The sequence below is a fragment of the Cebus imitator genome, unplaced genomic scaffold (genome assembly GCF_001604975.1).
Source record: "Cebus imitator isolate Cc_AM_T3 unplaced genomic scaffold, Cebus_imitator-1.0 Scaffold0, whole genome shotgun sequence".
Classification (NCBI taxonomy): Eukaryota; Metazoa; Chordata; class Mammalia; order Primates; family Cebidae; genus Cebus; species Cebus imitator.
The window spans coordinates 20,887,305-20,899,073 of record NW_016107315.1 but is presented as its reverse complement, the minus strand read 5'-3'; the positions used below and the strand labels follow the sequence as shown (position 1 = coordinate 20,899,073).

At 39.2% G+C, this 11,769-nt stretch overlaps 1 pseudogene; it reads left to right on the top strand.

Annotated features, from left to right (window-relative positions):
* Positions 1 to 1,855: 1,855 nt before the first annotated feature.
* Positions 1,856 to 2,773, top strand: LOC108301128 (annotated as a pseudogene).
* Positions 2,774 to 11,769: the final 8,996 nt, after the last annotated feature.

The following is an 11,769-nucleotide window of genomic DNA, read 5'->3' as shown; positions in this document are numbered from 1 at the left end:
TGCTGTTTCACTCAGGGACCAGGGGCACTGAGATTTTCTGGCCTGGGTGGCCGAGTCTGTAAAAGAGGAAATGCGGCTTTTCTAGCTCCAGAGCCACAGGTGATCTGCAGCATCTAAAGGCAAAGGAAACAGGGCTGCATGGACCTGGGGCCTGGTTTTCAGCCCAAGTCAGCCACATTTCCCTTCAGTCTGTGAGTGTGTTTTTTCTGGAGCGCTCCCTTCTCGTCTTCTCATGAGTTATATGCAGTAGAGGATGGTGGAAAGAATGTGGGAACTGGCTCTACTTGAGCTTCGGCTAAATCTGACTTAGTTGACTCCATGGTATTTTCTTGAGCTATTTCCTGATTAATGAAGCTTAACCTTAGAAACTTTCAGGAAATGAGTAAGACATAAATTAAGTCAACTGTGGAAGTGATAATGGGTAATTATAAAGCTAATTGTAGGAAAAAATGATTATTGTGTATTTGCAGCCAGGTCACAGATATAATTGCTGTTGGACACTAGACTCTATTAAAATAAATGGCTGTTTTTAATATCAGTAATTATCTATTGCTTTTTCCTACCTAAATATCATATTTTCTATTTTTAAATTTTTATTTAATTCATTTTTGGGACAACATCACGCTCTGTCACCCAGGCCGGTGTGCAGTGGCATGATTTTGGCTCACTGCAACCTACGCCTTTTCAGCTTATGGGATCTCCACACCTCAGCCTCCCAAGTATCTGGGACCACAGGCATACACCACCACCCACTACACTCAGCTAGTTTCAGCTAGTTTTGTTTTTTGTTTTATGTTTTAAATTTTTGGAGAAACAAGGTGTCACTGTATTGCGTAGGCTGACCTCAAATTCCTGGGCTCAAGCGATCCCTTCATCTTGGCCTCCCAATGTGCTGGGATTACAGGTGTGAGCCATCATGCCCAGCCTTCCATTTTGTTTTAAGGCCACTAGTCAATTCTGTTTTCAGTTGGCCCACCTAATGATGGAGAAAGATGCCTCCTGGATCAGTCACGTGAATGAGTAATCCCAGAACTGCTGCAAGTCACCATAGAGAAATTCTGTGGAATAAGGCACACGTTAAATAATTTATTGAATGAATAATTTTTTTGAGTCAGAGTTTTGTATTGTTGCCCAGGCTGGAGTGAAATGGCGTGATCTCGGCTCACCATAACCTTCAGCTCCCGGGTTCAAGCAGTTCTCCTTCTTCAGACACCCAAGTAGCTGGAATTACAGGTGTGTGCCACCACACCTGGCTAATTTTGTATTTTTAGTAGAGACAGGGTTTCCCCATGTTGGTCAGGCTGGTCTTGAACTCCGAACCTCAGGCGATCTGCCTACCTCGGCCTCCCAGGATGTTGGGATTAAAGACTTGAGCACCCAGCTGAATGAATAAACTTTTTAACAAAGATGGGTAGAAGCCGAAATTATATAGGTACTTTACAGACATCAATGCATTAATGTTCACAAGAACCATAATATATTATTTTACTATTTATATGTATACAGAAAAGATTTAGAGTTTTTTTCAAAGTCATCTGAAGTCAGAATGGGCAGCATGTGTAGCATTTAAACTCAGATGCTTGCAGTTGTAAAGTTTATTCTACACCTTCTCTTCTGTATCAATTCTAGTGTTGTCTCTTCATTTTACTTATGAGGAAACAGATGAAAAATAGATTAATAACTTACCCAAATGTCACTCATTAATTAGCGACAGAACTGAAATACTCATTTAGAAGTTCTTTACTCCACATAGTTTCTATCAGCTTGCAGTAAGTTCTAGGAAGATCGTTTTTGCAGGAAAATCCCATCTCAGTGTGGCCATTCTTTGATATTCCAGGACAAATTCAACATGAAGATGAAGAATCACACTCCAGTAACTGAGCTCCTCCTGAGGAATCCCTCACACAAAGGGGCTGGCAAATGTGCTTTTTGTCTTATTTCTGGCCCTCTACCTCTTCACCTTGCTGGGGAACCCACTCATTCTTCTGGCTGTCCTCACTTCCTCCAACCTTCACACTCCCATGTATTTCTTCCTGGGAAACCTGTCTGTGTTTGACATATTTTTCCTTTCAGTGAGTTCCCCCAAAATGATGTTCTACCTAATGGGGCAAAGCTGCACCATCTCTTACCAGGGTTGTGCCTCCCAACTCTTCTTTCATCATTTCCCGGGTTGCAGTGATTGTTTCCTGTACTCTGTGATGGCCTATGACCACTTTGCGCCCATCTGGCACCCTTTGCGATACACAGTCATCATGAACCACAGGGTGTGTGCCCTCGTGATGCCTGGATGGGGAGCTGTCTGAATGCATCTGTCCTCACACTCCTCATCTTTAAGTTACCCTTCTGTGGCCCCTATGAAGTGGATGGTTTTTTTCTGTGATGTTCTGGTGCTGCTGGCCTGTGCAGACACTTCTCTAGCACAGACGGTGAGTTTCATTAAGGTAGGTGTTGCTGCACTCATGTGTTTTCTTCTTATCCTCATCTCTTATACTCTCATTGTCATCCCTATATTGAAAATCAGTTCCTCAGAAGGCAGGCACAGAGCGTTCTCAACCTGCAGTGCCCATCTGACGTCCATCCTGCTCTTCTATGGATCAATAATCCTCATTTATCTCCGACCTGCCTCCAGCCTTGGTTGGACTCTGTGGTTCAGGTGTTTAATAATATTGTTACCCCTTCCCTGAATCCTTTGATATATTCTTTGAGAAACAAAGATGTAAAGCTGACACTGAGAAAGGTGCTCATTCAAGGAGTACATAATTGTGGAGGGTAAGCTTTATATCATGGTCTGTCTTTACCGCTTTGTCTTGAATTTATTTGGGGCCAATTAGCTTCTATATTTTGTATGATTATTAAGTACCAGGCACTATTTACAAATACTGATACATGTAATGATTATAATAATCATATTAAAGTAGATTATATTATTAACCCAATTTACTGAGGAAAAAAATAAGGTACTGAGAGGCTGAGATCTTTTTGCTGTGTCATGGAGTTAGAAACTTGCTGGGTGAAAATGTGAAGCAAAGGCTCTTAACCTTGTGCTAATGCTGCCTCTGTAGTGTCTAAATAACAACATAAATTCTTCTCTTAGGAACTTCTTTTCAGTTTACATAGAATATTCTTCAATTTGCCAACAAATCTGTAGTTTATTAAATTTACTCCATTGGTTTCTGTAACTTTTTCAAGTCTATATTGTGATGGATGACAAATGTCTGAGTCTGATATCAGGAAATTCTCTGGCTGGGCATGGTGGCCCACACCCATAATCCCAGCACTTTAGGAGGCTGAGGTGGGCAGGTCACTTGAGCTCAGGAGTTAGAGACCAGCCTGATCAACATGGTGTAATGTTGACCAGGCAGGTCTCCAACTAATACAAAATTAGTATTATTAATACAAAATAATACAACACAAAACTCTACTAGTACAACATTAGCCAGGCATGATAGTGGCCACCTGTAGTCTCAGCTACTCAGGAGGTTGAGGCAGGAGAATCGCCTGAACCTGGGAGGCAGAGGTTGCAGTGAGCCAAGATCACATCACTGCACTCCAGCCTGGGTGAAGGAACAAGAGACACTGTCAAAAAAGAAAAAAAAAAAAAAAAGAAATTCTCTTTAGAAGCCAGTTAGTACCCATATATCCACCAAGATGTATTAGAGGATTACAGATTTGCTTTCGTTCAGTCAGGGATTGAAGTTGAATTCCAGAATTTATGGACCTTCAAAAATAATAGTCATTGTTTTCTTGTGTAAATAGCTTCAAAAAAAAAAAAAACTAGGACACTGCAAAAAAGTAAAATAAGTAGAAATTACTCACTGATCCTAACACCAAAAGATAACCGCTTTTAACATTTTGTCATTTTTCCTATTTGCGCTTTTGAGGAATCACCAAACTATTTTCCACAGAAGCTGCACTATTTTATATTCTAGCAAGGTAGAAGTGTTCCATTTTTATTACATCCTGGCCAACAATTTTTAAAAATTTTATGTAGCCATTCTAGCGGCTATAATATAGTATGTCCTTGTGGTTTTGATCTGAATTTTCCCGATGATGAATGAAATTGAGCATCGTTTCACTTGTTTGTTGGCCATTTGTATGTCCTTGTCAGAAAATAAAATATCTATTCAAGTTATTTGTCAATTTTCTGATTGGTTTGTTTGCCTTTGTGTTGTTGAATTGTAATAATTCTTTATATATTCTTAGATGTCAGACTCTTATCAAATATATAATTTGCAAATCTCTTCTCTCATGCTATGACTGGCCTTTTTACATTTTTGATAGTACCCTTTATGCATAAAAGCTTTCAGTTTCGGTGATGTCCAGTTTTTCTATGTTTTCTTTTGTTATTAGTGCTTTTAGTGTCATATCTAAGAAATAATTGCCAAATCTAAGGTCATGATACCATGTTTTCTTTTAAGAGTTTTATAGTTTAGTTCTTACATTTAGGTTTATGATTCATTTTGAGTTAGTTTTTATAAATGGTGTGAGTTAAGGGTTCCAATTCATTCTCTTACCAGTGAATATCTAGTTGTACCAGGAACATTTGCTGAAAGACTATTCTTTCCCATTGAACGGTCTCAGCTCCATTGTTGAAAATCAGTTTACCATAGATACGTGGTTTGATTTTGTTCTACAGTCTTAGTTCTTTTCCATTAATATATATGTTTAATATGCCAGTGTCACAGTCTTGATTACCATGGTTTTTAGTTAGTTTTAAAATTGGAAAGTGTAATTACTCCTACTTTCTACTTTTTTCCACTTCTGTTTTGATGAGTTTTGCAATTCCATATGAACTTCAGAATCAGTTTATCAACTACAAAAGAGACAGCTGGGTTCCGATAGGGATTGCATTTAACCTGTAGATTATTTGGGGAGAATTGTTATTTCAACAATATTTAGTCTTCTAAATAGTTTTTAGAGTGCGAGTACTTTACTTCCTTTTTAAATGTATTCCTAGGTATTTATTCCTTTGGGGCTACTATAAATGGAATTGTGTTCTTAATTTCCTTTTAAGATTTTTAATAGCCCATATATAGAAATTCAATCAATTGATTTTTGTATATAGACCTTGGATCCTGTTTTGCTGAAATCCTTTATTAGTTCTAATTTTTATTTGTGGGTGGATTCCTTAGGATTTTCTGTATGCAGAATTATGTCATCTGCAAATATAGATAATTTTATGTCTTCCGTTTCTTTTCTCTAGGGATATCCTTAGGTTTTTAAATTTTTTTTTCATGAACTTTAATCTTTCAGATTTTATTATTTTCCTTGGGTTGTTCTTGTGATTTCATTTCTAATGAAAATGTCCATTTTATGTACCTCAGTGACTTTCATACTTTAGTTATATTAAATTGCCTTGGGTCTGTGAAGAGTTAGAGAATACAAATTAAAAGTATAGTTTTATCTGTGTCATCCTCCACCGTTTGTCCCTCTTCAGCAGTGGTACAGCAAGTTTCTTCTTATTTTCTTCCTTTTTTATAATCATAAGCAAAAACAGTTGCTCAATGTAAAAACATGTAAGTATTCTGAAGTCGATAGTATTCAAAACTTCATAGTATTTATGCATGAAATAGAAAGTTTCTACCTTTCAGAATCACCTGGATCAGATAGTGCAGATATTTTAGCTTCTATTAATTTTAGTACTTCACAGATCATGCTATTTTCTCCTAGTCTTACCAAGACTCCAATGTCACCTGTTTGCATCTGCATAAAGCCTTAATTTTATTTACTTTTACCACCGCTCTTATCCTGGTTAGTCTCAATCATCACCATGAATGCAAGTCCTCCCCTAACTCCTTCCATATTCTGTACCTTCCATAGTCACATACTCAAACTGCCCTGTGCTGTTTCCACAATTCTCCCAAGGCTTCACAACCCATTTCCCAGCTCTTCCTGTTGTCTTCTGCAAAACTCTTGGACAAGGGCAATGCTATATGCACAACAAATTATGTTTTATTTTATTTTCCTGGACACAAATAAAGAGGGTATTTTTGACTTTTTAATGGTTTCTTTGGAATCACGCTACAGGGCTCTGGCCAAAGGGATATAAACTGAAGTGATACAAATCACTCTGGAGGACATCTCACAAAATCAGCCGAGTAACCTTCTTGTCCTCTCTCCCCCTGACATGGGGACTCTGGAAGCCACTGAGGGAGTCTCTCATTCAATCTAAAACTTTTCATTACTGAAAAACAAATCTTCCTTGTGTTTATCCTCTGAAGCTTTGGGTTCACTTGTTATTGTGGCACAGTCTATTCTATACCGACTAATATAACTCTCCCTGTATTCCGTCGTAAATAAAGACTCACACAACCTTCCTTTTTAGAAAGTTGCTTATACTTTCTGTCTTAACTGAAAATAAAGCTTCTTTCTTTCATCAGAATTTGTATTTGTTTCATTTTAAGTTTCTGCATGTAGAAAAAACTAGGTATGCCATTACATATGGTTGTCAAGTTAATTGTTGATAATGCCTCTAACTTTTTAAATAATCCAGAAATGCAGATGTTTATGTAAAGTTTACCACTTTAAAAATATTGAAATTAACTTAATAAAAAAAGTCACTCTATTTTTCAAAACCCACCCACAGAGGGCCAGGTTTGAGCTTCTTTGATTCATTACTTATAATCTTCAAAACCTTCTCCCCTGATGAAGTCCAAGCGGCTCTTATCCTAGTCCCTTTGTCATCTATTCTTATAATCATGCATGAATATTCATTGAAATATTTGGTAGAAAGGATACATGCTTCCTGCAACCCAAGACTGCTACAACCTCAGGTGAGCTTAAAGTCTTCGGTGATGAGCGTGAATCTCCTGAGCCTCAAAGCCCTCATGCATGTGCTTTACCTTCATTTGATTTCAGGTTCACCACCCAGGACCATCCCTTAGATCCTGCCTTCACCCTTACCTGCCCACTCCTGAAAATTCAAATATGTGCATCTCACTCTGAATATAACATTTACTTCTAAGTCTGTCATATCATTTTCTCATTAGACTTTCTCTTCTACCTCATTAAAATCGCATTCATTTTTTCACTGTTTTCTCCTGGCTTTGCCTTCTTCTCTATTCGGCTTTGAATATGTAACACCCTTGGTTCTACTTTCTATTTATTAAGCATAGGTTTATGAGTGCCTAGTCCCATCCCTTCCATGTCCTCAGCCTTATATTTTTCTAGAGCATGCACCATGCTGGCTATTCACAAAACTTACCGCAAAGGAAACTCTGACCTAAGACAACGTATTCAAAGCCCTCAAAAGACCCGCCTTCTGCCTTTTTATCTGTTCTTATGCGTGATCACTCCTTTCACACACGGTCAAACTCCAGTCATTTCATAACACTAAAATACTAAGATAACTGTTTTATGATTTGTGTTTCTATATCTTTCCATAAGCATCCTTCACTTCCTCTTCTAGCCTCTCATTAAGAGATAATGTTGGGGCAATCGTATTAGTTTTGGAGATGAGAGTCTGTGGCTGTTCGGACCTCATCACTCTCAGAGTCTCAGTTGTATTATCTATGATAATGCATGGACTTCTTGTTGTTGTAAGAATTAAATGAGATAATTTACACAAAGTGTCTTACTATAAGTTCTATGATAGGATCTCAGAAAAACACAATTTTGTATCATTCCATTCTTACCAGCATAGTTTAGTTATCCTCTGTTCTGGGACAGTCTCTCTAATTCAGCCTAACTGCACTGGTTTCTTCTTGTTTCCTGTTACTGTGTCTAGAACATAATTATTGTTAAGCTTAAAACAGTGATTTGGAATTTGCTCATGTAACTCTCCCCAGCCGACATTCACATACACTGTGAACTCCTGTGGACAGAATCTACATTATTAGCTCTGCATTTCAGGCATCTAGGTTGCCAAATACATTTTGAAATTAAGTGAAATTCATTGTGTCTGTACATAACCATCCACTTTGGTTTTGTCATTTCATGTTACATCTGTTAGGTTCAATAATCAGTGTCAATATTATACTTAATAGAATGAATTGCTTAGTGAGCAAGTTTATACAACACATACATTCACACAATTCATTCCTTTAGCAGACTAAGGTCTTAGATCTTAGATCTTACTTGCAATTGTGGGAGCAAACAAAACCCTGTTTATCCACATTCTCCCAATTCTAGCATTGTATTTCCAGGGCTAGAAGTCATAGGTTCCCACAAACACATTTAGTTCTATGTCATCATTAACATCTGAGGGTATGTTGAGGAGCTCTTCCCTGTTCCTTGACCCTGGCTCAGATATCCTGAGTGGTGGTAGGGCCACCTGTTAAAAGAACTAGCTACATGCCAGACTATCTAATTTGATTTGGGAGCAGAGAAGAAGGGAATCATCTGATGTTTTGCAAGAAGAGAAAGAACACGTGGACCAAGAATCATGGCATAGGAAATGAACTATGGATCTCTAGCATAGAGGACAAAGAGATGAGTGGTTAGCATACAATAAAGGCAAAGATAAAGGACTTGAAGGAGGTGTAAGCAACCCATTCTAGGTGTCTAACTTTCTGATTCATTCTTTCCAATCATACCTAAATATAAGAAAAACTTATGAAATGAAAGGTGGGCAGAAAGAGTGGAAAGCTGAGTGATAAATCAATTTTATTAAGCCATAGAAAAGGAATATTTCCACAGTGAGACAGGATAGCATAACACTGTGGTTCTGAATAAGAGGAAAGGAGAAATGGATGAACGTACTGATAAAAATCTTACAGAAATGGTATCAACTATTTCAAGGCATAAAATCACTGTGGAACAAGTTCATTCTATCTGTTGTAACTTCCTATATGACACTGTCCTCAGATCCTGCTTCCCCGTTTAGTGAACTGATTTAAGTTTTATCCAAAGTAGATTATGTGTTGAAGTGGGGAAATTTCCCTTAGCCCCCTTTACAAGTGTGCGATGGGGGTGTGGCTCCCTTCTTCAGTGCCTTGCTGCTCACACTTCTAGGGGGGAGCATGTCAGAGGCAGGTTGTAGGTCTCCAACATCATGACAGCCTCTAAGGACGAATGTTTACAGCTGAAGCCCCAGTGAGTGCTGCAGTGTCCTCTTTCAGTTTAGCTGTCGGCTGGCAGCTTGTGTTAGCTCAATTAGACCCTCTACCTTATCGCAAGGACAGAGGGATTTCTGTGTCTCGGGTTTCTTGCCTTGGTGTACCAGAAGAATTAGATCACATGTGGGCTTGGAGAATGAGTGCAAAGTTTTATTGAATGGTAGAAGTAGCTCTCAACAGATGGATGGGGAGCCAGAAGGGGAGCGGGGAGGTGGTTTTCCCACGGTGTCGTGCCGCTCAGAGGCGTGGCTCTCCTCTGACCGCCCCAGCCAAATTCCGCGTCGTTCCCCTGGCCAATATGGCCTGCTGGCAGACCCCGGTGCCCGTCAGTGTGGTCTTCAGCCGAACTGGTCCTCTCGGTGTCCAGCCGCTTGTGTGTTCTTCCGCTGATGGGTTTCTCTCCATGTCTAGCTGCTGGTGTCTGTGCCTGCTAGGGTCTGGGGTTTTTATAGGCACAGGATGGGGGCGTAGTGGGCCAGGGTGTTCTTGAGGAATTCAACATTTGGGCCTGAAGGCAGGAGGGCCTGTTCTCACCTAGTTCCATGGGCACAGGTCCAGGGGTGGAGCCCACACCAGGGACCCGCACTCCTCCTCCCAGCATTTCCCTGCCCCCCTCCCATATAAGTACTATGCAAAAAATTGAATTATGAAACTTATAGTGAAAACGTAAGGTTATCTAGTTCACGTTTCCTCCCAGTGAAGAACGCACTCTGCTTGGTCCCCGATGTCTATTTAGCTACCTTCTGTAGAGCAGAAATCTTAGACTACCAGCCTAGTTTGTGCCACAATTATCCAATTATCATATTCACACACACTACTTCATGTTTTGGAATAAAACTGACCCCTAACAAAATTTGTTTAATTATACAAAAATAAAGTTGTCACTTTTTTTTTTTTTTTTTTGAGGGTTTTGCTCTGTCTTGAGGGCTGGAGTGCAGAGACACAATCCTAGCTCACTGCAGCCTCAACCTCCTGGGCTCAATCGATCCTCCCACCTCAGCCTTCCAGTAGCTGAAACTGCAGGCATGTGACAGCATGCCCAGCTAAGTTTTATAGTTTATGCAGGGACAACGTTTCACCGTGTTGCCCAGGCTGACCTTAAACTCCTGGGCTCAAGTGATCCTCCTGCCTTGGCCTCCCAAAGTGCTTGGATTGCAGGTGTGAGGCACTGCACCTGGTCTAGTTTCATTTTTAAAACAGTTTATTTGTTGACACATCTGTTTGCTGAAGGTTTTAAAATGCTCCTGTCAGAATGAAGTTTTAAGAAAAGACTATAATTATTTTTAGCAATTTTATTTTTGTAAGTTTTCACATTTTAGAATATTAATGCTTGTTCCAAGAGGATTTCTGGTTGTAAGTAGAATACCCTTTTGTGACGCGTGTGTGTGTGTGTGTGTGTGTATGTGTGTGTGTGTGTGAGAGAGAGAGAGAGAGACTGTTCCTATGCTGGAGATGTAGGAAAGTAATAGTAATAGCGTTCTATTAATAATGGCCTCAGATGAGGAAGGGGGAAAGACTAGAAATCTCTTTCCCACTTTTAGCATATTAAAAAGCACTTATTTGGGAATCAGCAAAATACCGGGGTTCTCACAGTGGTTCCACTAATAATAGACTTTGAGGTCCTGAATAAATTATTTTGTCTTTACAGCTTTAGTTCTAACATTTGTAAACTGAAGACGTTGAACTAGATCATTTTAGAGGATTCTTTCATATCTAAAAATCGTGTGCCGTTATAGGAATTCTCACTTAAAGGGAGATGCTCATGGCTTTTGGGGGAAAAAGCATCCAGAGGTCTTCTAATTTTATTTTGGTAGGGCAATAATTTCCATTTCCAGTAATATTCTTGATTTTGAAATCCCGCCCTTGAAACGGTATGAATTAAGGTGAAATAGCTAACATTGGCCAGAAGATGGCACTATTGGGACACGGACAAATACACCACTTCACTAACAAGTGGCTCGAAATAAGGACCCTGGAGCTGAATCAATAGGATAAAGAATGTTTGAAATGATTATTAGAACTGTGTGAGAGGGGTCTGTGATGCTTATGATTTCTGATGGCACCACCATGTACTAAACTCCTTCCAGAGAGCCAGTCAATTAACCAGTCAATTGCTACCATTTTTACAAGTTGGTGTCAGTAGATGCGCGGCTTTTCGTGTGTAAGCAGCCATTAGGTTCACAAGGTATTACAGGTAAGAATAGAGAAAGTCTTGATGGAAATACAGCTGGCAAAAGTCACAGGACCCTGCCTGTGTTTACAGACTGCACAAGAACCACCTGGTGCTAAGCATGTGACCAGCACATCAGCTTCAGCACATATCCTCATTATTCCTCTTCTGAGCTAGCAGAGAAGGGAATTTGACTTTTCTTTGTTCCGTTTGTAGAAAGGGGCTTGAATTCCTTTAGCAGGAAGTCCCCAAAATTAATTTTAGCTCAGGGAATTGTGCATTAATAACATAATACAAGTTTTACTTTCAACAAAAGGAAACAGAATAAAGGGAATTTCCCAGCTATGGAATATTAGGATTATTCTGTGACATGAAGTTTGACAAAACTTACACTAAATCTGACAGAAAGATTTGTGATAGAGAAGGAAAGAGAGAAATGCTTGTCTTTTTGTCTTATTTAGTCCCACAGGAATAAACTGACTTGCTTCTACCCTTTTCACACTGTTTCCTTTTCCTTTTCTTTCTTTCTTTCTTTTTTTTTTT